The sequence below is a fragment of the Poecilia reticulata genome, chromosome 1 (genome assembly GCF_904066995.2).
Source record: "Poecilia reticulata chromosome 1, P_reticulata-male-v2, whole genome shotgun sequence".
Taxonomy (NCBI): domain Eukaryota; kingdom Metazoa; phylum Chordata; class Actinopteri; order Cyprinodontiformes; family Poeciliidae; genus Poecilia; species Poecilia reticulata.
Window position 1 is genome coordinate 23,595,392 of NC_088830.1, and position 26,250 is coordinate 23,621,641.

Sequence of the window (26,250 nt, forward strand, 5' to 3'; positions counted from 1 at the left end):
AGTGTTTTTCCAACATTTAAATCCTAAATCTGGACTAGCGCACTCTGTTGGCACATCAGCCCCACCAAGAATTATTTTCACCAGCTGCCACTGGGTTGAAGGATGAAAGCCTCTTCTTTTGCTATCATGTCTTGTTCCCAAGTGCATCTTGACACCACATGTTTCTCACACCAGGCCATCCATGTGACATGAAAGAGAACACAATTTATCAGATCAAGCTACTTTCTTCAACTGATCCATGGTACAGTTCTGATGCTGGTTGACGTTGTCTATGCTCTCACCTGTCTTCCAGGAAAAAAAAAACATTAACTTCCTCTGCAATTCCAGCTTCAGCAGCTCATCTGTTGTATTGGGCCACACTGGGACCACAGGAGCACCTTTTCGAAGCTACAGTTTTGGAGGTATTGTTGTGCTGTTTCTAAATTTTTTCTAGCCATAATCTATATTCGTTTTCCAGTCACTAAAGAGACACCTTTGATCATGTTGAGGACAGTGAGCCCAAAGCAGACACTAACATCATCAGGATTAGATTTACAGATGAAAACTCTTTGGTAATCTGGCTACCAATAGCATCAAACAAATTATCCTGGTGGACCGTCTCTTTGAGCCAGACCAGGAAATCACCTCCAGGAGTCTGTCACTACTTCCATTATGATAAATAGCCTCATTACAGTCGGCACCGTGCACTGGCTGATCTGGAATCCACATTCATTCTGCCCAAAAGTGAAGATAGCTGCGGGATGCACTCAGCCATCAGACCAGAGGGTCGAAGTAAATGAAGCAAACATTACTTATGTGTTTTGTTTTGTTTTTACAACCCTGCAGCAAACTGATTCTTTTGCTGAGTCCTACTTGGTGTGCCTCAGGCTGAGGATCACTCCTGCTACCGTAAGGCTGGATCCAGAACATTTTGCCACTGTCATAGTTACCTTTTTGCAGTCATCGTAACATTGGGCAAAGTGGGAAAGGCGTCTTCCCAGTGTGTGAGAAAGTGGAAGAGGAAGAGTGATGGCGACAGGGACAGACATGCAAATAGGAGGTGGGGGTACAAAGGGGAAAGCAGTGCGCCAGTGTTCAGGAGAGATAGGCCAAGTGAGGAAGCGGGGAGGGAGAGTGTGCATGTTTGTGTGGAGGGGTACAGAAGAGGGGTGCAGGTGGCATGAAGCTGGCGCGGGCCTGGCCCACTGTCCCCTGGCAGTGCCAGGCTCCATCTGTCATCAGCAGGAACATCTGCAGCCCAAGGTGCCCTTGTCACCCAGCGTTAGAGTAACGAGTTTGGCGTTTCCATTAGTCCGGGGCCCTCACCCGCCTGTCCAGCACTGGCCAAAACCGTGGCATTTTGGGTGTGAGCTCTGTGTGTTCGCCGGCGCACGAGTGTGTGTTTAGATATGAGACAGGGAGCGGGCCGGGAGGTGACAGGATTTGTTTGTAGGTTCGTGCGAGTGTGTGTTTGAGCGAAGCGAGTGGCATGCCAAAACAACATGGCTGTGCAGAGCGTTGACCCAGCTGGGCAGAGTCGGTGTGTCGAGTCACGTCCCCTCCTGATGTGTGCGTGGCCAGCGCGCTCACTCGGCTGCCAGACCCAATCTCTGCTCCTCTGTCTCTCATCTTTCTGTTTTCCATCTGTCCACCTCCCTCATATCTGCCCTTTTTCCCTTACCTCTCAGCGTTCCTTGGAGCCCCCTAAACACCCCGTTCGCAGAGTCATCTCCCACTCGGACTCATTGCTAACATTCTGCTTCTGAGCACTACTCCCATTTTTATCTTCGTTGTTGCTAAAAAAAAACAGATGGCACTTCTTTCCCAGCTCTCTCTTTTCATCCCTCTCTCTGTGTCCTCCCCCCCTTCCCCTCCCCTCCCATCCTGTTTCTTTCCATCCAGCCGGCATATCCTGGCACTCCACCTGTCTTTTCTCTGTTTTCCTCCCTGTTTAATTCAGAAATCAATTTGATTGTGTGCAGGAAAAAAAAATGTTTTTGTTACGCATTCTTATTATTTGAACTGTAAATTCAGCCAGAAAAAGAATATGTGCAGACAGCACAAAACAGTATGAAATATACCAATATTTGTTTTAGGTTGTTCCTGTTTTATTGTGCTCTCCAGTCTAGTCTTGTTACATTTTGTATTTCATTGCCTCATTACCTTGCACAGGTATCACAATAGCTCCAACACAGCAGTTGTTGTTATTTTTTCTACCACTAGGTGGCTCTGCAGAGTAACACTGTTCTTAACTCGAAAGAACCCACTGAGACTGTAAACAAAAACAAACTAAATAAATAAATAAAAATAACATAATTTCGGTGCTGTAGAAAATACGTAATTTTAACCCATTATGTGGGTAGTAATTTTCATAATGGAGGTTTACCCGGTCAGCAGTTTCAAGAAACCAGCTCATAAAAAAATAAAAAATAATAAAATATATATTTGAAACAGCTGAAACATTTCAGTAACATCTCTCAGATTAGGTTTAAATGGAACAAAAAAGCAGGACATTTGAATTTCACCAATAACATTGGCACAGTCATTTGAATCCATTTCATTTGACAGATTTTAATTAATATTTCTGAGTAGAAATTACATGCATTTAACAGCTAAGATGCACCTAAATAGCTCTCAGTGTATATACATTTTTAATGGATATTTATTTACCAAAACTATTCACATTCTTGCATAGTTTATGTCATTTTATTCAAATTATTTATTTTTTATTAATGCAATAACTTAGATAGATGCAGAGTTTCCCGCTTTCGTTTGAATTGGTCTTCCTAAACATCCTTACGAAACCTACAAGCTGAGATTGATCTGTCCCAAATTTATCTGATTAATTTTGCAGTTTTACAGCTGCACTGAATATTCTGCACACACAAGTTTCCTGGATGTGGAGGGGGGGAGATCCTCAGACACCTTTTCATGGGGCTTCCTTGGCAGCACCTTCACTGTTTCTTTCATGAAGTCATAACAGTTCGGCCTCCAGCGCACAACGTGGGTTTGTAATTACAGCAGGAAATTGGCATTTTAAAACGTAAACGTACATGTACTCTTGTAAGACGACAGTTTAAACATACTCTTACAAGTCGGCTTCTTAAACCTTTTCTCCGAGACTTTAACCAAATTGTGTCGTTCATCTCAGGAGGGGAAATGGGGTAAGAACGAAAGGAAGGGTGCTCTCTAGACAGGCCGACATTCGCTTCTGAACAATTAAATTAATTGCTCACTGAATCAATAGTTTCAGTTGAATCCGTGTCCAGAGGGTTGGAAAGGATTTGCTGCACAAAAGTTAAGATATTCTGCTAAAATTGAAGCATTATTGAATATTGCTTCTGTAAAATATAATTCTTAATTCAATTCAGTTCAAAGTTTATTTTGCATGGCACATTTACAACCTCAGCTCACCAAAGTGCTCAACAATATTTATGGCATCACAGATAGGTAATAGAAATAAATCAACTTTTAAGATAAAATTGGCAATAAAATGCCAATAAAAATAATAGTAAAATAACAAACCAATATATAATTCATTTAATGTTTAAATTTTTTTTTTTGTCTTATTTCAAATGGTGATCAAGGCCAGGAAAAAACTGATTAATTTTCAGTCTATATTTTTACTGACTTATACATGTAAGTAATTTGAAAGCTTAATATTTTCTGACCATGGATTTGTTTAAAAAAAAATACAATTTAACAGCATGTTTTTTTTTTTGTTTTGTTTTTTCACTATTTGCATTCAACATGTTAGAATAATAGGAGGTAAAATTTGTCTTTAAATGATTAAACTATAAAGAAAAGTCTCAGGAGACGTACTTGTCACAATGAGTAAATTATAAAGAGCTGTTTGTATTCATTGTTACATCGATTGTCTACTCCCACTTATCCTGAAGGGACACGGGGGAGATGCTTGACCTTGTTTGTTTGTTTGTTTTAATTATTACTTTTCTCATACATATTACTGCTCAGGTTTTTCCTGGCTGATACCAATCTCTGGTTATCTTTCCAGACTTTCCGGTCTGAAAAACCTGGAACTTGTGACATTTTGTCAATTCAAATTTTGACAAGTTCCAGGTTTATCTTTTATAGAGATTGTAATTTTGATTCCGTCAGAAAATTACATATGAATCAAATGTCCATGACATTTAGGCTGATTTTAAATAAACTCAAATCAGAGTGCGTCAGAGAACAGGCTGCTTGTTGATGTGTTTGTGCCTGACCTGCTAGTCACTCTTTAGAACAAATTAAGCGAAAAACTGGCCAATTTCTGCTTCTGGATGATTGATTGGTGCATTTCACATTTCACAGTGAGGGGATCGAATGCACATATTTAAAGATTTGAAAGTTACAAATATATCAAACTAATCTAATTTGACTCAAAGCAAATAATTACATAAGAGTACTGAAAGTGTAAAAAAAATGTGATGGAAGGCCATGTTTTTTGTCAACAACTTCAGCCAAATTGGCTTTCCAAGACGTTTACAGATTTTTTTCTTCTTCTAAAATTCCTCACAAGATTTTGTAGCAGATACACTGCAAACAAATTATCCCAAACAAACGATGTTTTTTTTCACTGAGTAACACATAATTCTTTAGCTAATTCATGCTCAAATACTAAATCGATTTATTATGCAATATATTAGCTATGCCCAGTGTGAGAGACAGAGGGCCCTAGGAAAACTGTTCATACGTTTTCATAATTTTGTCACATGGCAACCACAAACATTTTAGGATAGATTAATAACACAAAGGAAGGAAAATGACACATGGTTTTTTTACAAAAACAAATCTGGCAAATGTGATGATGCATTTCTCTCATCCCTTTCACTCTATCCATTAGAGGTGATTATGAAGATCAGCTCTGTTTGAATTGATCATTTGAGAAAGTTAGTAGGGCACAGCTATGCTATGATCAATGAGTCCAGAAATAACTATTTTTGGCTTACTTGGAGTAAGATTTAAAGTGTGGCAGAAAAATAAGAGACCTGGTGATGGAAGCATCATCCTGTGGGGTTGTATTTGTTCAGCAGAACAAGAAGGCTGCTCAGAAGTAATGGGAATCTGGATAGAGCTTCTAGCAGGACAAAAACCTCAAACATGTAAGCAGAGTTGCAATTGAAAGGTTTAAATCAAAGCATATCAACATGTTAAAATGGCCTAGTCAAAGTCTAGACCTAGATCTAGTTGAGAAAGTCACTGACTGAGGTTCACAGACGTTACTTACCCATCTAATCTTTGTAGGTTCTTCTGGGTTAGTATTAGCAAACTAATCAATGAAGTCTGATCTAATCTGGAGATCATAATTTTTGTCTACATTCAGGTAGGAAAGAATCCATTTTATGGACATCTATCAATAAACGAGCCACTGCTGACTTGAAGTATCACAGTCAAGAACTTTTCATCAGTTTCTCACGTCAACTTTTACAGAAACTGAAACCGCAATTTTCAAACATATGATCCAACTTTGCTCTCTGATAGTTCAGCCCCTTTCAGCAGTTCTATATCTGAGATATTTTGCTCTGCTTAAGTTTGTTTTTCGTTTGTTTGTTTTAACTTGGCCTGTCCTGAAAAGGTTTTCTCATCCCCTATCAGCACTTAAAAAACTGTATGAAGATGGTGTGAGTGAAACAGAAAAGGAGAGCGACTGCGAGATAAAAAAAAGGGAAGCGTCAAACTGCTAATCAATAAGATTTCTTCAACCTTCCCCCCCCCCCCCCCCTCTCTCTCTCTCTCTCTCTCTGCCTCTCTTTTTCTCTCTCTCTCTTCCTCATCCCCCCCCCAAGGGCTCACGGCATTCAAGGCGAGCCAAGACGAGCTTGGCATTGTTGAGCACGCCTTAAAAAGAAACACCTGCGAGGTGGAAGACTTTAAAAAAAAAAAAAAAAAACAGAAGAAAAAAATCCTGCTTTTCGCAGCTCTTAAAAATGTTGGCAAATGTTCCATGGGCTTTCTGGGAACAAAACAGTAAAAAGAAAGAGCTTCCATGCAAGTGAAGACAAAAGGGGATGGTTTTCCACAGAGATGGAGGTGTCATTACACTTGAGACGGTTGCCAAATTTGGACTTATCCCCCACTACACCCTTCATCTACCCCACCCCCAACCCAGTCCTCATATCTATACCATCTTAGTTCATTATCAGTGTTCGAGCGGTGCTCTGGTAACAAATCCACAGTAATATTTAGCTGCTGAGAAAATGTGTTTGTTGCTCAGGCGAGGGATGGGAAAAAGGGGGCTAATGTGCACAGAGACAAAGATGGAGCAAGCTGTGGAAACGGGGTGTTTTGGGGGAGAGCGAGAGGGGGCTAAAACAGATGGCACTCTTGGCATCCGCCTCACTCCTAAATCTGTTTCTGCTGTTTTTCTCATGTGCAGGAGGCTTTAACCCTGTGGTAACCTGTGTCCCAGCCTGACCTCGGACCTGGCGGATGGATGTAACAAGCCTGCCGTGCGAGCTCGTATCCACGCAGGTCCGTGTCCGCCACGTCTCTGTCGCTGCACACTCGCTCCGTTTCCCAGTTTGTACGGAGCACTTCCAGCAGCTTCAGTCTCGGGGTTTATTTCACAGAGCTGTTCACTTGTCTGTGGCGGGCTGCTCACCTCATGCTTCACTCCAAAGGTCTGCAACCCTTCATACCCTGGAGTTCACTGAACTAAACAAATTTTGGTCAGATTCTCAAAGATACTTTTTTTCTTTCAGTTTTTTTTTTTTGTTTGTTTGTTTTGCTTTTAAATATTGAAATATTGCTGGATGGCATAACTATTTACTAAATCAGATTTTTTTTTCTTACTTTGTAACTATAGATATGTCTGTCTTTTAGTGTTACTTTTCATGAGTAACTAAAAGTAGTTATCTCACATCACATTCTAATGAAACACACAGAAATACATTTTATAAATTAATTTAATCAATTCTGTGGACTCATACTTTTTTTAAGTAAGATTTTTTTTCAATTATTACTACATAATTTTTTATTTTTTTTACAATTGAAATAATAATAATAATTTAAAAAAAAAAACCCGCTCACACTTTTCTCCCATAAAGACAGACTTTTCCCTCTTGTTTATTAAACTTTCCTTAATCGGTTTTGCCAATTTAAATACAGCTGTTATGAAGTTGAACAGATATTTTTATTGGACTGACACATTTCTTAGACATATTTTGTGGTCGAGATTAATCAGATACAGCTGCTGAAGATGCAGTTAAATATCTCCAAGCAAATGGTTGTGAACCCAAGTGGTCCCGACCTCAGGGTCAAAGTAACCACTGTGGGAAAAATGCTGTAAATCATTGATCTACTTACCTGCAAATAAAGTGGATGGGATTTCTGCTTCGACACACTTAACACAAACTATTCAACTGGTGCCAAAATATCAATCTATTTTCATAACTTTTGGAAGGTTTTTCAAGGTATGCATTTTTCCACCTGTCCACTATAACTTCAAATGCCCTGTGACACTCTGAGCATCAGTTGTCCTCAGTGTTTGTTGGGGAATCTTAAACCTGCCTTCCTTAGTGTAATGTTTCTCAACGCTTTGATAGCTTTAAAGGGAATTCAAAAGAAACAAATGCTTTATAATAATTATAAGAATAATTCATTTAATTTATAAGTGCCTCTCCAAACAAGAACACGGCTCAAGCAAAGCAATAAAGCCACAGAATTGAAACTGCACACAGAATAAAATGGAGCAATGCAATTACAGAGAGTGTTTCGAACAGGTGAGGTTTGAGTCTGAATCTGAACTCTGGGAGAGATTCGCAGGGATGTGGATGGAGGAGGATGACCTGAGGGAGCGGGAGGGAGTGGTCAAGTGGAGAAAGTTACAATGGTCAGTACATTACCTGAAGAGGGTGTGGACAAGGACAGCAGTGGGATGGAGGATTGAGGGAGCGACAGAGGGGAAATGAGCAGATGAATATATCTAGTCAAATTAAAAGTTAGATTTTTTTTTTTTTTAAGTGAAGTAAAATGTCATTTTATTTTATTTTGCTATTTATTTGCCTATTTTTAAAGGTGACCATGGGAAAAGTTCTGGTTGGTTTCCATGAATGTCATCCGTGGACTGAGGCCACATCCGCCTCACAGCGAGCACTATAGCATCCATGTGCGGACTCCCCATACATCGCTGAATGCACATCACTTACATGTGGGGTTTCCACGTTGGTGTGAGCTCATTTGCATAATCTCCCATTTAAAGAGGGATGTGATGGAAGGCTGGTGGGGGGGAGGCGTGGGGGTGCTAAAGGCTGGGGTGTGTACAAAGTGCCCATTGTGCATTCTCAGGGAAAATGCCCTATAGGGGCTGGTCTGAGTGCGTGTTTGTGTGAATGTTTATCTGTGTGCGTATGTGTGTGTGTGTGTGTGTGTGAGCCACACCTGTCAGGAGAGCCTGAGGGAAGTGATGAGACCACTGTAATGAGAGCGAGCAGGCCTACATGCGTGAATGTGTGTGTGTGTGGGTGTGTGTGTGCGTGTGTGCGTGTGCGTGTGCGTGTGCGTGTGTGTGTGTGTGTGTGTGTGTGTGAAGCAGATAAAGTCGAGGAAACTTTATGAAGACAGACGAGAGCTGCAGAATCTGTGGGCTATATCAGTCTATCAATGTCCTAATTGTTTCCCTTTATTAACTTGGCTCGAGACCAACCGCACCATTTTCTCTGTTGCTGTCAAAGTCACACACACGCAAAAACTCACACTTACTCCCCCTCACTTTCTCCCACACTCAGCAATAACAACTCCTAGCTGCAGCAGCATGATTGGATTACTTCTCGCCTTCATGCCAAAAAATAATCCACCAAAGATGCAGCAGGCTGATATGATCAGACTGGAGGAATAATAATAATAAATTACTTTTTTTCTTTTTTTTTTTTTACTTTTTAAAAAGGGGGGTTGCTGTAAAGGGTTTGGATAGAAGAAAACGGCCCAGTAGTGCTGAAATAGTTGGTGTCTGTGTCTCTATTGCTAAAATGTAATGCTCAGCAATCTGCTTAATATCCCTGTTGCCCTCATTAGATTAGTGAACATTAGACTGGAAGATTTTTGCCCCTTTGTGTTTTTTTTTTTCTATTGCAACATGAGGGCCCGGAGACAGTGCTGCTAAAAATCAGGACTAAAAGTTACTTTAAAGACACAGTGATTCCAAAACCAAAACTAAAATTTCTGTGTCCTATTAAAGAACTGCAAAACATCTCCTTACCTCAGCAGGATAAGAAACAGTAACAGCTTGGAGTTGTCTGCCTATTAATGACTAATTCCTGGCGAGGCCGGCTCAGGGCGAAGACAGAAAGCAGTGTGTGACCACCACCGGCTAAAGCAGGCCTGCGCCGGGATTCAGGAACGTTATCAGAGCTCAAAGTCCTAATGCCACACTGGGAATACTGCCACAAGTAACATAATAAGTCCACTTTGGATGTGAGGGGGAGAAAAGAGAAAGGGCTTTCTTACTCTTGGCTCGTTGGCCGGTTAAATTTCCTCAGGCGAGCGTAAACAGATCAGGGGGAAAAAAACAAAAAAAGCAGTGGTTTTGTTCTGCAGCCTTCTGCGAGGGAAGACGAACAACTATTAAACATGCAACTCCACTTTTGACAAATTATGACTATGATGTAAACGTTTTTACACATTGAACACGTCCACTGGAATCCTGACACTGATGGAGTCTGTTTTACGCAGGACTGCGGTCATCTCTCTTTCTGTTCTCATGATGTTAATCATTGTTTTCTTTGGTAGCGCCTCCACTGGTATTGGCACCCCGATTGAACTCATGCAATATTTTTTTCAGCTGTTGTACTTACAAATGTATTGAAGTGAAAAATAAACATGTTTTTAGTACCATTCTTCTGACCTATGAAAAGAACACCTATATCACTTGAGTGGCTCTTATCCCTTCCATTTTGGGGAGTGAACTAGTTAAACAGTCCTCTGTGTTGTGTCACACTTCATTTACAGAAAATAGAAAGATTCTCCAGACGCTCTGATATTATAACAAAAGGGAAGGATGAGTTCAGAAATACTGATTTTTAGTTGATTTTATAACAGTTCTCATGAATGCCTGAGGCACCACTAATTTTTATATCAGTTATTTCACCAGATTAGTTGAATTAAAAGAAAAACTCCATAGTTTATTTTACCGCAATGAAATAAGAACTGACATTATAAAACCTATTGAAGACCATTGGCTGTGTTCATAAAACACTAGATATGTAGAAAAGTAAAAGTGCTACTTCTGATTAGCTCTTCAACAGTCTTTGACAAAACTAACAGGCTTTCTTCAGTGCAACAGAGAACATTTTACTGTGCAGCGCAACACGTTTCACAAAAAGCAGCTGTTTGGGAACGGAGGAGTGCTGAGTCCGGGTTCTTGGCCTTGAAAAGGTTGCAGGTGTTTTCAGCATATCGTAAATGAAGACTGGGAAAATGGTCCCTTCACAGGCTAGAAATGTATCCATGACGCTTGCGCACGAGCAGCATATCATATCAGCAGTTACAATTGTTTGCCATTATTTCTTAGTGTATGTGATTAGATCAAGGCATAAGATGTTGACTTGTTCTCAAATTTTCTGATTAGACATTCCTGCTACAGTAAAGAAGGCTTTCTAATGAGGCCTACTGCTGTTCACCAAGGGTGTCAGTACTTGCTGAGGGCCGAGTGCATGTACTGTGATGTAATCCATGTAAATAACTGGTTAACTCAGAATTTATTTGGCTGGTAAAATTTGGGGCCAAAGAAATCTTCTGGTTTCCCTGATTAAATATTAACCTTGATAGAGGCTTTTTACCAATGCTGTGTTCTGTTAAAATATTGTGTTTTTTTTTTAGTTAATTTTCTTTGGGTTTGATTAGCTTTAAGAAAAACAAATATTCCTCTGCAAACTACAATGTACTTTCTATGAATTTTGGTAATATTTTCTGTGGCAATATTGATGTCCCAAGTCTCTGTTGAAAAAACTTGATATGTATATTTTTTTTATTATTATTATTTTTGGTGGCATTGAGTGGTACACCAGGAACTACAATATCAAAATAAAGTGTTATGAAACAGGACAGAAAATATAAATATGACAAATTATTGACTGTCCTACTTCTGTCCTGCTTTTTTTTTTTTTTACCATATTTTCTCATATTTCAGACTAAAAAAGCAAATAAAAATATTCTGTAATAAGAGATTGAGATCATTTTAAATGCCTTTAATAATAAAACAAATCTTTTAATGTCATCTGGTTGCTATTAAATCTCTATTTTTTAATTTTACCAGGAGACTTGATTCATAATTTACACCATTTTCAGACAGTTTAAACAGTAATTCATTGTACAGGTCATTTATTTCTGGAATTATGTAGCATTTAAATGTGATAGAAAAGAACACCGTGTACAGGAAAGAGAACAATCCACCCCAGGTACAGAGTGTTGATGAAACTTGACATCAGCAACATTCCTCAGAAACCACTAGAGGCCACTAGAGGGACAAGATATCAAAGAGTCACACAGATGTATGGGCAACAAAAGAAGGCAAAAGAAACTTATTTGATCTTTCACTTTGCTAAAACGTACTTTTATGTCATTAGAGATCAATTTTAACAGCACAAACGTACATACTGACCAAAATGTCAAATTTTTTGTTTCTCATCTTTTAACCGGATGTAAATGCATAATGCTGCAAAATCATGAAAATAGCTTTAGTGAAGCCAAAAGGTATTAATACCCTTCACAGATTTTAGTTTGAAATAATCTTTTAATTTTGTCAACAGGTTTCTTCTTAATATAAGTCATTTTAATAATTTTGGAGTGGCACAGCAAGAGTCCTGGCCTGATCGGGGTGATGGCAAGGAGCCTTTATAAGCTCAGTCATTTAAAGCTCATCACCAAAGATTAATGATTAATGAAGCTGCTTAGAAAATATTAGATGTGTTTGATCGTAATAATATTCAACATGCCTTTTGTTGTTGCAAAATGTACAACCTTTTTTCTCTCTCTCTAAATATGTACTTCTTTTTAATAGTTCTATCTTTTAAAATGTGTTTGTTTCAAATCCAAAGAGAAACAAACTAGTTTTAAATGGAAATTATTTTTAAAGTAAATCTAAACAATTTGGTGCTTAACTGTCTGATCGGCTCAGTTAGCATACAATAGAGAGGCGTGGGGCTCACTGAGGCCTCTTGAACGTGGCACCAAAGGATGAAAAGCCCAGCACACAAAATCACAGGTAGTAATGTGACAATAAGATCAATAATCATTCTGCAATACATCACCTGCTGCACCCAGTGTTGCTTTGACCTTCCCGCTCATCTCATTTCTGTTTTAAACGTGCAAATCGGGAACGACAAGTTACTTCTGCGCTCATCGCTAACTGAAGTGCACAGGATAAATGCACGAACACAAAAAAACCTAAGTCCCTGCGACAAACAGGAGCAGAAACAAAGAGAGGTGCCAGCACGAAAACATTAACCATCCGCGGAAACCCGAAGCCAATTCCAAAGTTTGCACTTGGATCCGGGACTCTTACGGGTAAGTTTAACCAAAACAAACACAGAATGTACTCGCAGAAAAATGCATTTCTGCTGTTACTCTTAGCCAGATCTTCTGTTGCTGAGTTTATTAATAATATGTCAAAGCCAAACACATGTTACGTTTTCTAGTTTATGCTCAGCTCTGAGGCTGAGATTAAATACACACATCCAAGATTGACTTTCTAATGAATATTCCAATTGATATTCATATTAGCATCACCCACCACGCAGGAGTTTGAGTGCACGTGTATGTTGTGGGCTGCGTCCCTCTGTAGCGGTAAGTTGGCAGAGCGAAGCTGAACTCTTGTTAGTGCGGTTGCTGCTCACTTTTCCACCAATGTCTGAGCATTTAGCCGGGGTTGGCGCACGGTGTCCATCAAGAGCGCAAAAACACGTGCACGCATGCACACACACACACACACACACACACACATATACACAATTGTATGCTTTATAATGTGCCAACTGATGTCATGGCAACCCCATATACTCAGCAAGAGGGAAGATGTTGTGAGCCAAATAAATGCCATGGTAACTTTTTCTTTTTCCTTTTTGAAAACCACGTTGCCCAGAAACCTTTGAAGCTTATTAAGTGAACCCAGTGGGGAGACAAATGGACAGAGAGGGAGACCGAGCAGGGAAAGGAGAAACTGGGGGAAACGCAGACAGAGAGAGAAAGAGAGAGGGATGGGAGTGCATCCTGTTCCAGGGCCAAAGTGGCTCTTTGTTTTAGGGGAAGGGAACGCTGTGAACCTGCAGAGAGGCGGGTTAGTGGCCTCACTAATGGCGCCTTCATTGAATTTAGCTGCAAAGTTGCTGAGTCCACCTTAATCTGTTTGGTTGGTGCACGACGCTGTTTGTCTCAGGAAAGTTTGCCACCGGTGGGAAGTTTTTAAATGTCCGCCATGCCAGGTTGACTTGCATCGGTGACTCTCAAGACCTGCCAGGATGAAGCATCTGTCCAATAAAACTCAATTTGTTTTTGTGGGATGTCATGTGTTAGACCAACAAAAATGGAATTTGGAAGTGGATAATTTAGCCTTAAAAAAATAAAATAAGATCTGGAACGTATAGTGTACCTTTTAAACTTGCTGAAGATCATCATTTTGCTATGTTAGTTGCTAAAAATCTTTTCAGGTATCTTTCAAGAGTCTCGAGAAGCAATATTTTCCTTTTTGCCTGATCTTCAGAAAATAGTTAATTCTCATTTGGGCTTAGTTGTGAGTGTGAATATAATTTTTTTTTGTCTTTCATCTATTTCATTTTGATTGGATTCACATCTGCAGTTTGACTGAAAATTGAACCTGAATCCCAATCCCAACTCTGTTGCAACCTGTAACAGGACATCTTCCACAAATTCTCTGTAATCAGCTTAATTTGTCTTCCCATCACCACAGCGTGTTGCTGCCATATTCACCATGGAAATGCTCAGTTCATGCACGTCAGTTTTAAACCACACATTGCGTTTTGCACAAAGAGCTAAAAATTCCTCAATGTACCCTTTCAGAACATTTTTGACATGTTCTGTCCGAAATGTACTTTTTAAATGCTTTCTTTCAAAAATGCATTTATTCTTGCCAGTCTCTCATGAGTTCAGATTTGCAGAGCGTGAAACGACTAGCTCTCCTGTCAACAGATGCTCCAACCTGAGCTCCAGATCTCCACAGCTCCTCCAAAGTCACTAGAGGTTTCTTGGCTTCCTTCCCTGAATAACCCTCTCCTTGCCAGACTCATCAGTTGAGGTGGATGGCCATGTCTACGAAGGTTTGCAGTTGTGTTTGTTGTGTTTGCTCTCTAATGTTGTCTAACAAACCTCTGAGGCCTTCATAGAACAGTTGGATTTATGAGGCTGTTTTTGTAGCAGATTCAGAAAAAAAACAAACAAACTGCAATACAATTTTTTGTAATGTGTCTACTCTGACTTGGTTCCTAAAAACTAAAACAGTATGTGCCTATACTTCATCCATTTTATTTTTGCCATGCATGCGTGTGCATTTGCCCTCAGCGTGTAATTAAATCAGTCCCCTTTCTCCTTGAGTTAGCTTGCGCTGCCAGAGTTGGTGCCCAGTGCAGCAGAGTCTGGGTCTGCCAGTATCATTAGTCCTGATGAATGACCTCACAACAATCAACAGAAACAAGTTTGGATGTGTGGAAAAGTAAATGTGAAGTACCAATCCATTTCAAGCCCCTGCAGCCCTCTCAAACAAACAAACCTGTGTTTGTGTGTGTGTGTGTGTGTGTGTGCGTGTGCGTGTGCGTGTGTGTGTGTGTGTGTGTGTGTGTGTGTGTGTGTGTGCGTGTGTGTGTGTATCTCAGTGCTGCATGTCGGTGCACACATGCAGCCTGCAGTTACTTTTCATGCTTTTTAATCATATGTGTAAGTATGTGCAAGTGAGCGTACTGTACAAAGCACCATTGTGAGCCGGGAGTTGCCCCTCCTGCACCGTGTCTGCGTGAGGAATAGCTTCGCTTTGCGCATGTCTCTGGGAGCTGTGTGCACTGTGCACCGGGGCATGGGTTCGACGCTCAGTTAGGGGTTTTTTGGTGGCAATTTCCATATTGCCTGGGGTCATGTGGGCATGGAGCCAACTCCTGGTGCTGTGGGTGCCCGCTGAGGCGTGGGGAGATTAAAGCGGGCGCACGGTACCACAAAGGGGCCTGTCTAGTGCTTTTTAATTCTCCCAAATTAGGGCACGATGCCAAGGCAGCTCCCTGCTATGGCAAACACTCCATAACTGGCACCACAACTGCTGCTCAGCAAGACATGGCGAGCGAGAGAGACATTGAACTTTGGAAGAAAACTTTCACTTATTTTTTCCCTCCTCTTTCTGCACACTTGGACACAGGCATGTCTAAAGCTCGCATACATGTAATTGGCGGTTTGTAGCTGTTGCTGATTTGCAGGGACACTGCCTGAATTCACCATGGCTCCCTGTTACTTCAGCCCTATTAATTGCACTTGGTTAATGTCAAACCTCTGGTGGAATGTGAATTCTGCTCTGTCTTTGTGAATGCATATACGCATATGTGTGTGTGTGTATATGTAAATCTGCATACCCTCAGGGCAGTGGCATGCCAATAAACAAATAGAAGGTGGACACTTTGTTTGATATTTGTGTCTGCCTTTCTGTGTGTGTGTATGCGCATGTGTGCATTTATACCCGCGGGGGAAGTGGCATGCTACTGAAAGGCCAGTGCAGGGACACCGGGGCTTGTGTGTGTGTCAGGTCTCCAAGGTCCCGTTTCTGAGTTCACCCAGTCCAGATTTTGCTCTCCGAGGTGCCATGTTGGCAGCTGTTACATCATCTCAAAGTAATGCCAAGGTTTGCAGGTTTTCCTATAGGTTCTGTTCCACCTTCGTGGTTGTTGTTCCTCATGCTCATGGAGAAAAATGTGCATACAAGATGAAAAATGTAAACAGCACTGCAAACGATGGAGTGCACGTGCCGAGCAGATTGGAAGCATTGAAACTCTGTGAACTTTTTGATTGAGAAGCGTGTTTTTCTAATCCTATGCTTGTACAGTAGTGCACATGATCTGGTACACGTAATCACTGCATGTCTTCTGATGGCATAAATGCTCCACAATTGAGCATATTTTGCTTTGAACACACCAAATGATCTGAAGAGGTGGAGCAGGAGCAAAACAAGGAGGCCTGCCCTCGTTGATCTCTGTGCTGGTGAAAACGGGCCTGCATGCACAAACGCAAGATGACTTCAGTTTGCATTAATATGTGCATGATGAGTTTATTGTTTCCAAAAGGTTTAACTGTGGGGCCTGTTGTCAGACCCTTTTTTTTTTTTTTTTTTATGACAACTGGCCAAAACGCAATATTTCCATTTTGCTGTCCAGGCTTTGTCGCATGAATGGGGCCAAAGTTCACTGCTTTCATCAATGGACAGACGTGTCCTAAATGAGAAAGAGAGAGCAAGACTTTCAGCGGCTACCAGGTTTTATTGTGTATTTTTGGATTTGGAAATGTTGGCAACATGGTTGAAATCTCTGACTAGAAACAGGGTCAGGTCATACCTTAATACCATCTTGAAGAAGTGGAGCTGCTTGACTGGTATAAATTCTTTGGCGTACAACTAGACAACAGACTGAATTTAACAATGAAGCCAACTACAAGAAAGAACAGGCTGTATTTCTTGGGGAAGCTTAGGTCCTTAAGTTTTTACAGAAAGATGCTGCATATCTTCTTTAAGTCTATTGTGGAGAGTTCACTGTCTTCTGTCATCATCTGTTGTGGCAGCAGCATCAGGGCCAGTGCATTAGAAAAGTTAAACAACCTGAAAAAGAAGCCTGGTTCTGTTCAAGGGACTGCAGTGGAACCTCTGCAGGTGACGGTGACAAAATTTGTTTTCATTTAATCAAGAAAATTACGGTCAACCCTGAGCATCGTCTTCATGAGATTGCTGTAGAACAGAGGCTTCTTCACACTCGCTGTAACACAAACCGCTACAGGAGATCTTTCCTGCCCACAGCCATCAGCATCTACAACAACTCTTTAAAGAATCTTGGGTAATGTGAGTTACAACAAATTGTACTTTCTCTTTGTAATCAATAAAATAGGCTTAATTTGAATTGAGTTTGAAGTAAGATTAGAGTCAACATTCTCCAACGACTACACATGAAAAAAGCTGTTTTAGTACCGCTAACTTTGTCACTACTAGCATTAGATGCTAAGGATAATTTAAAATATGTGTCTTTGTTTTAAAACAATAGTAAGCCCTTATTTTATGACAGCTGCCCTGGTATGTGGCATAATTATACACTTATATTAATATTAACGCAGGAAAGGCAGAAATAATAATTTCCATTTGTGTCAATTATAGTTCAGTGCTGGCTAAAATTTTTATAAGCACTTGGAAGTTTTACAAAAGCGAAAGCGTAAACCTGTCTACACAATTCGGATCAGTACATCTCTGTTTTTGTTTTTGCATTAGAAATGCACGCAGCTTTCAGCTAAACGTGTAAGACCTGAATGATGCAATACTTCATGCCTGGAGAACAGTGCATCTGTGCGTATGTGTCTGCATACAAACGCCTGTGTTAATCCCAGTCTCTCCCAGCATCTGGAGCCTTGACACAGTTTAAAGGGCTGGCTGTGTCCGCAAAGAGCCGGGCCAGTACATGCACACAAACAAACACACACACAGCTCACACACATATGCGCACACTCTCACTTAGCTATCTGGGGCACCAGAAGGCCCAGGCAACGCCAAGGCAGAGGCTGCCCACTTTGGCACCATGAGGTGGGGCTGTGCTGGCGCTTTGGGGGAGAGAGAAATGGCAAAGGGGGTGTGCTGTTTAGGTGCTGTGAGAAACGAGGGAGAAGGGTAGATGGGGGTAAGGCTGAAGCGTGTGTGAGGGGAAGCGGAGTAAAGGGAAGGGAAGGCACCTGGCGTGTGGTAATATACCCGAGAAAACCCTCATTACCTGGCAAAAAAAACCAAAAAAAAGTTTGCATGAATGTGAGGTAGAGAGAGTGAAATACTCCCGGCGAAAAAGAAAAATGTGTTTTTCTTAGGCAGGCGTGGGGGAGCACGAGAAAAATCACAGTTTCATGATATTGTCTCACCAAAATTTAAAGATATTAATATATTATGGGACTTTAATATATTTTCTTTATATCAGAAAAGCAACTTTGTTCACTCTGCTTCTAACATAGAATATCGATTGCTACAGCTACAGTATACTACTGTTATCTACAGTTTTTATTGCTATTTTGATTCTCATACACTGTCTACAAAAATATAAAAATCCAGTAAAGTTTTTTTTTTTCATTTTATCTTTATTTATTGAGATAAACGTCTGATGTTTTGCTTTTTAAGTGTTTATTGCTCAGATTATTACACTCTTTCACAGCCCTACTAGCACACCAAGCAGATGTCAGTCAGTTAATTAGTGAGGCTACCAGCCCTTGTAGAGCGAGCTACAAACACCACTTCTTTAAAACACCACTGCCTAAGAGTGATGGGTGCCTGTCTGTGTTTTTGTGTGTGTGTGTGTGTGTGACTAGAAATGTTTCCAAGCATTCAGGTTTGTCTTGTAACTTACTAAAAAGTTTCAGCCAGCTTCCTGGCAGTGCAAAGAAACAGTTGTGAGAGGGGCATTACTGGCAGCAATCTTTCAGGCCCTTTCTCTGGAATAAAAGGGCTTTAAACTGTAGGAACTGTTATTATGATTTCGAAACCTTAGCTTTTGGAAACCTTGACATACCGTGACACAAGTAATCAGTGCCATGGTTGTTCCTTATATAAACTGTCAGCAAGGGTAAGCCCCACAAAGCCAAAGTAATTCGGGAGAAAAGTGTTGCTCCAATTTCTTTGCAATTTGCAGCACATTCCTACAAAATGAGTGAAAAAAGTGAATAATTCAGTTTGAACAGTAGGAGTAGCTGTAACAGTCTAGTTTAGTAATCCTTGATACCGGTGACCAGCCCACACTCACTGTTGCCGAAAACACAAACTTTCATCTGAGGGGAAGCCTTTTGTGCGTTCCCATGTTAATGTCGGATCTGCTGTGGTTCTGAACGCAGGTGTAATTTGTCATCCACTGTTTGGCTTGGAAGAACTGGGTGAAAATGGGTGCTACTTTGCTTGCTCTCACTCTAGTAAACCCTTCACGTCTCCACAGCAGCTCTAAGAGTTCAGCAAGCAATTCTGGAAAGTTCACAACACGAATGCAGAGACACGGTTTGTGTCTTGACGCTGTTTGCACCCTCTAACCCCCCCACCCCCACACACACACCACCCCTCCACCCCCACCCCATCCCATCCCATCCACTGTGGCACCACAGATGCCCATGTTGGCCTGCAACAGCTGTCTCACCATGTGCCCTACCAAGTGTTGCCACCCAATGGAAGGGAGAGGAAGTGAGGAGGAGGAGGGAGCATTTGAGAGGGAGGGTGGTGAATTTGGAAGGGAGGGATGAGGTCATGAATAATAATTTTTATGCACCCCGAAAAGAAGCCAGTGTTGTTGTTTTTTCTGTTTTTTTACTTTGTATTTTTATATTACCGCTTAATTTGTTAGTTTAACTTCTTTTGCTGTGTATATATATATATATATCTATATATAGAAATATATATATAGATATATAGAGAGATCTATATCTATCTATATGTATATAGATAGATATATCTGAATCTTGGCTTTGTCTGTGTTTCTGTTTCTGTCTCCGTTTGTCTGGCCGTTTCTACGAGTCTCTCTCCTCATTTGGTTCTGGATTTGGCCGATTTGATGGCCACAACCCAAGTTTCTCCCCTCTCGCCCGCACACCTCCCCTCCCCTTCCCCGGCCTCAGGAAGCCCCTGGAACCAGAGTTGATTAAGGAGGGACCAGTGGTCACGGGGTCCCACTTTCCATTGGTTCACCCGGGTTGACGGTATTCGTGTCGTCCAGTAACCAGAAGCAGGCCGCATAGTAACAGCGGGACATCGTGAGAGGGAGGAGGTTTTTTTGGTTGTTTTTTTTTTTTCTCAATTGCAAGCACCGGTCCAACAAGTCAGGTGCAGGATCCAGACTCGGATTCGGTGATGGAACAAAATGGAGGGCCAGTATGGTGGCGCCGCCATTTTCAGGGCAAAATATTTTCAGCGCGCCTGCCATCCTTCCTAATTTATGTAGGAATTAGACGCTTGGAGTCCAGCGCAAATCAGTGGCAGCAAAATGACCTTGGGTTTTCTCATTTGCTGGCTAAAAATTCAGGCTCCTCCATTAAAAGAGGAAGAATAAACAGTATATTTTAATCTTTCTGGAACAGAGCGGGGCTTAAATGTGCCATAGTCACAACTAAGCCACTTTAAATATTGTGCAAATTGCTCAAAAAAAACTCATTCAAAGACAGACATCTGTGCTCACATACCTGTGATTTTCTTTTTATATTGATATTTGAAAAGTAAAGCAACACAGCCCAAATGGTGCCAGGACAGATGGATCTAAGAGTGGAACCGAGAAACTGATGCCACTCTCTCCCCCCCACCCCCTCCACCACACACATGCATGCTAAATAAACGCCGCTGAGGCCTTGAGACACCGAATAATAAAAGTAAAGTAATAAAAGAAGCGCTGGGCGAAGAACATGAAGAGTTGTGAGCAGAGTGTGGCAGCGCTCTGGTTGTGTATTTGTTCATTTAATTTTGAGGGGATGAAAGCAAACAGGCATAAAGAGGGGCAGACGTAGGGAGATCACAGCGCCGTGTACCACGTTGGTGGGGAGTGTGCCACACAGTCTGCCTCCTAAAGCAATAAATCTGAAACAGCATAATAGATAAACGCAATACAGAACACAAAATACCCTGCGAGGGGAAAACTAATAAAAAACTGAGCGATTAAGTGGAATCAGAGTTCTTAGGCGAGTATCTGGAGATGAGGGCTGTTGCCATACAAAGACCGGAGCGGGCCAACACAACAGATGAGGGAGCATAGGGACGGGGGGCCGCGAAAAAACGAGGGCTAAAAGCAGAGGGAACGAGAGACAGATGATGGCGGCGAGGAAAAGGAGAGACAGAGGAGAGAAAGTGAAGGGATGGATGGGGCAGCAGATCAGAGGGAGCCTCTGGTGTGTCTTGCTCTCCCTTTAAAGAAGAGCCAGGAAAACAGATTAGGAGTCCTCTCTTTTTCCTGGGGGAGCACGCACACACACACACACACACACACACACACGCAGCAACGCACACACACATGCACACACAACCTTCATTCACCGTCCTCCTCCTCCCTCTTCAATCAAACAGAAAAACTAAGTTTCACACTCCGCCCGCCGCTGACCTGCCCGGCCCAGAACAAATCAAGCTGCGGTGTTGAGGCCGCGGTGGCGCCCGGGCTGGGAGGAGACGCCGTGGCAACCCTCAGTTCAGGTCACGTTTGCTGACGGTTTATGACACAAAAGAGGGGAATCAGATGGGAGCACACGCGGTGAAACACTCACAATTTGGCGTGCATGGAAGATGTGATCCAATGCAGGCCTCTGATTAATATGTGTTTGACAATACGGAAATCTGATTTCACCTGTGAAAATGAAAAAAAAAAAATCCCAACAATATCACATGCAATTTAATTATGTCAAACTGTGTTATTTCTTTTATAATTTTTTTTACACTAATGAAACAAAGCAAAGAGAAATTAGCCAATCCACATGAGGTAAAAACAAACTGACATGTAACTAAATTTAAGTTTTCAACAATTCATCTGTTTAAAAAAAAAAAAAAAGAAGATAATTACCCAACCGTTCTAGACAAGAAAGCTAATTTTTTTTGTCGATACAATTTTTGTGATTCTGAACTCGGCTTATCTGTGTAACTGTGTGAGTGTGCGTCGGGTGATATGTGAGCTGAGCCCAGTGCAGGCCAATGATAAAGCACCACTCGGCCTAACGCACACACGCAGCAGCGGCCTCATAAAAATTCTTGGAAAGGTGACGCCTGTGTCTAGAAAGCCAAACGTCTCTCACGTCAGCCTAATGTCACGTCCTCCCGAGGTTTCACAGTTTACTTCAGGCCACAGCACTCGTCTCCAAAAGTCTCACTGCAAAGTGTGGCCAGGCAGACAGACAGACAAACGAACAAACCACTGTACTATTATACAACAAATCACATGGAGGTAAACGACCACAGTGAGAACAGTGAAGAATTTTCTTGCAGCTACTGACATCTCTAATTGTGCCTGAACATTGTTATGTTGGCCTTTTTAAATGATTTCATTTTGTTTCAATTCAAGCTAAAGATGCACTGAGGGAGAGCAATTCTCATATTGAGCAAAGATGTCTTAAAAGGCCATGCTAAAATGAATGATTCTGTTACTTTTGCCTACTTTGTGAAGAATAGTTTTCCCTCTCTGGGAACCTCTTGACATATTTGTTTGTTATCAGGAGATTTCCAAAAGTTTCTACTGTGGATTTACTGCAATAAATAGGCCTGAATTAGTAAAAAACATTAAGATTTTTTTATTTTTTATTTACCTGTACAAGATGATGTCAAGCATTGTTTTTCTTTCTTTCTTTCTAGAGGTCTCTGCTGCACACCTAAAACAACCCAATTTGGATTATTTTACTAGCCAGTTGACCGATCCAGTCCTGAGTTGATTTAACACCAGAGGTTATGGGTTTGACTCATTTATTAAGCTTTAGACTTTTATTGGTCAGCTGTATCAAGGCACTCCAAGATTTTAAAAAGCTGGTAAAGTCTTCCATCATACAGTGCTCACTGTTAAAAGTTCCTTTAATGAGATGAAAAATAAATAAATAAAATAGTTTTTGCCTGTCTGTCTGTATGGAATCTATAGTAATACAGCAAAGCCCCTCCCCCACTTTTTGCTGCACACTTCCAGTCAGCTAAGTTAAAAAAAAAAAAATGTTCTTCTTACCTGCAAAAGAAACCCATTTGGAGGTTGAAAAACATTTTCAGTCACAGAAAATCTAACTAAAGTAATGCTGTGTTTGAACCACAAACGGTAACCTATGTGCATCATATTTGTTGAGCAGTCGACTGAAGGTCCTACCAAAAAAAAGGCAACTACTAGCAACTAATTAATGCAATATCACCTTGTTTTACTCTATATGGAGCTAAATGTGCAAAATGTATGAAATGATTTGCAGTGAGCGACTCAAAACTGCTTTTATTTATTGTGATTTTAAAAAAAAAATCGAATTAGCAATGTATAAATGTAATAAATGTAATTATTATAACTGTATTTCAGTAATATTTGAGCAGGGGCAAATGTTAAAATGAAACAATTACGTGAAGTTATACATTTTTGTTTAAATGTTGGTGCTATAGCTCGGAGTTGCTTTCAAGACTCTCAAAATTATAACTCACAAAATGGGTCAAAGTGACTAGTATCTAAGATTAAGGTAGTAATAACAATAGAAGGAACTGGAAAGAATAATTAATAACCTGTATTCATAGTTTGTTTTTTATGGTTAAATTGTTTATCTTAATTTTAATCCCATGTTGAAAATGTGAATTGCTGCTGAATGAACAGCATCGTATAAAATAATTCATACTTAACCTCCTCAGTGCACCTTGAGTGAAAACTCAAAAATGAAATAAAGTTAAAACAAGTGACAATATAAAGACAGGATTAAAAGAAATGTTTGAAGTAGAAATAAAAATATCTCCTAAGCTTGTCTATATTGATTATCTCTATCAAAGTATGAATGCTTCATAGATGACATTATTTGCTTGTGAAGGTCTAGTCTAGTATTATTGTCACTGCACAAATTCAATCTCTACATGAGCTGAAGTACGTCATAATTTTACCACCTTACTGCGCTTTATTTCATCACTGAAGTGTTTCAGTGAGTTCTGACCAGATCCTCATGTGGTGAAGAAGAATAATGAGGCTCCTTCTTATAAAATTACCCATTTTTTTAAAGGTTTTATTGGCTCTAGTGACCTTTATTTGATAGTGAATTGACAGGAAAAGGGGGCAATGGGCGAAGGGGGAAGACGAAGGTCACCAGGCCGAGACTAAAGCCTCTATATGTGGGTTGTGCTTAATCCCTGCGCCACCACAACACTCCAAAATGATCAACCTTCTGACCGAACAGCGTTTGTGTTTACCTAAAGAGGCTAAACTCATTCATATTTGCCTCTGCTATCAATACCAAAACCTGAAAACATTTTACACTCTGAAACTTATGATGTATTTCAAGCCCTATGAAAGGTAATGGCATAAATATTTACACTTTTCTTTTGCTCATAATAAAGGTACATTTTTCCAGGCGTGAAAAGCAGAGGAGGGCCTCCCATCACTCCTATACTACAAGAAAGCTGCAACTGGTGAGCTGCAAGAGATGCCAATTGCATCACAGTTTGGTAAACGGAGTTGCATTGTCTCCTTATTCTGTTTCTGTTCCCCAACTTGCAGAAACAAGACAGAGAAACAATTTTATTAATGTGTGTATTTTTAGTTCCCAGATGATATTACTGTTATTTGAGGTGCTGAGAAAACAATTAATCCAGGGTTTTACAAATCAGTCAGAGGTCAGAATCAGACAATCTTGCTTGATCAGCTTCAATTTCTGAATATTTTCCTCCTCATTAAATGCATCAAAACTCCCATCGCTTTTGTCTTTATAAAAACATTGAACAATTGCCCGTACTCTGTACTTTTTAAAAATTATTATTATTATTATTATTATTATTATTATTATTATTATTATTATTATTATTATTATTATTATTATTATTATTTAATTTAAAAACTAATTTATTTGTTGAGGATCTTTGCTTTATTGCATTAATAAGATGAACTTGTCGTTTATTTTCTCTTGGATTCAAAACTATAATCTTCATCTGAGAACCTGGCATTTCTCTTCTCTATTATGTCCTAAAAATGTATTTGGAAGGTCAAATCTCAAAGAAAACCAAAAAATTGGTATTAGCCAAAAAAAAAAAAAGAAAAGATAAATAAATAAACCTTGATCGGCTCAGGTTCTACTTTACCCCTCTGTGTTTTTCAGAACAAGTCGCTGCGAGGTGTAACTGCTGGAGGCTCTCCTGAAGAAAAGTGCTGCTGCAGAAATGTGTAGGTTAAAGAGTCTCCATGACTGTGTAGTGGGAATGTACTCAGCTTGGCAGCAGAGCTGTGAACATACTCCACCCTCCACCCCTGCTCTCCTGTGCCAGGGCCGGGCATTCCTCACACCTCCAGTGGCCGCTTGGTAGCCGCTCTTTTTCTCCCTCTTTCGCTCACAGCAGCTCACACAGACAAACTGTCTTTTTGTTCGTATGCAACTACTCGAAACTAACTACTGCCTTCCTTCCTTCCTTCATTACTCCAGCCGCATACATTTCCTTCATTTCTTCAGCCCTTCATTCTTCCCTCATTTCCTTTTTTTTTTTATATTTCTTTTTCCTTCCACAGCCCTCCATCTCCTCAACTTTTGGGTCTGATTTGCATGGCAGAGCGTAAAGGATGCAGACAGTGTGAGGGCCCTCCCATGTCCGTGTCCTTCAGGGCTGCAGCCGGGCTGAGATTTGTAATGCTAGACAACACTCTGCTACGCAGGGATAAAAACCTCAGCCACCGCGTACAAAAAGAGCCTTGTTTTTTTTTTTTCTTCTTCTTCTTCTTCTTCTTTTTTTCTCCTACTTGTTCTTTTCCTTTGCTTTCCAGTGCCTGTGTTGCACTTTTCGCAGGGATGTGCGGCATTCCCAATGCTATCTGTTTCAGTGAGGAATGAAGATTGCAGAGAGAGAGACAAAAACTATATCAGGACGACAGAGTCTGATGGATGATGTGGAGGATAGTTGTTTTCTGTCTGCCTCTCTGCAGCAGGGTGGCTGAGGCCTGCAGCTAAGAAGTCTTACAGAAAATAAACTATTTTTCTTGGCCCCCTTTTTTTTCACTGATTTTCAGTTGTCATACTTTTTAAAGTATTTGTGAAATTACAATCCAAAAAAAAAAAAAAAAAAGAAAAAGAAAATGAAATCTGATCATTTTCTTTTTCGAATTTGATTGATGTATTTTCACATTTTCATTAATGTACAACCTTGTTGTTGCTTCATATTGTTGGGACACTTCGTTCATTGTTTTGGCCTTTATTTATGCTTTTGTTGCATCTTCTTTTGAAAGAGAGAAGCGCTTTAAGGCAGAGGAAAAATGACTAATACAAAAAATTGGGTTCCTTTCTGACACAAAATGACATATTCTTTATTGATGGTTATTATTGGCTTATCAAACTTTTTGTATTTGTAACGCACGCACACACGCACACACACGCACACACACGCACACACACACACAACTCTGTGCA

At 40.5% G+C, this 26,250-nt stretch overlaps 1 long non-coding RNA gene across 1 annotated transcript; it reads left to right on the plus strand.

Annotated features, from left to right (window-relative positions):
- Positions 1–7,000: 7,000 nt before the first annotated feature.
- LOC103468469 (uncharacterized) lies at positions 7,001–25,346 on the plus strand. Its single transcript, XR_014088481.1, has 3 exons — positions 7,001–12,483; positions 24,200–24,271; positions 24,955–25,346. It is a non-coding gene; the product is annotated as an uncharacterized LOC103468469 (long non-coding RNA).
- Positions 25,347–26,250: the final 904 nt, after the last annotated feature.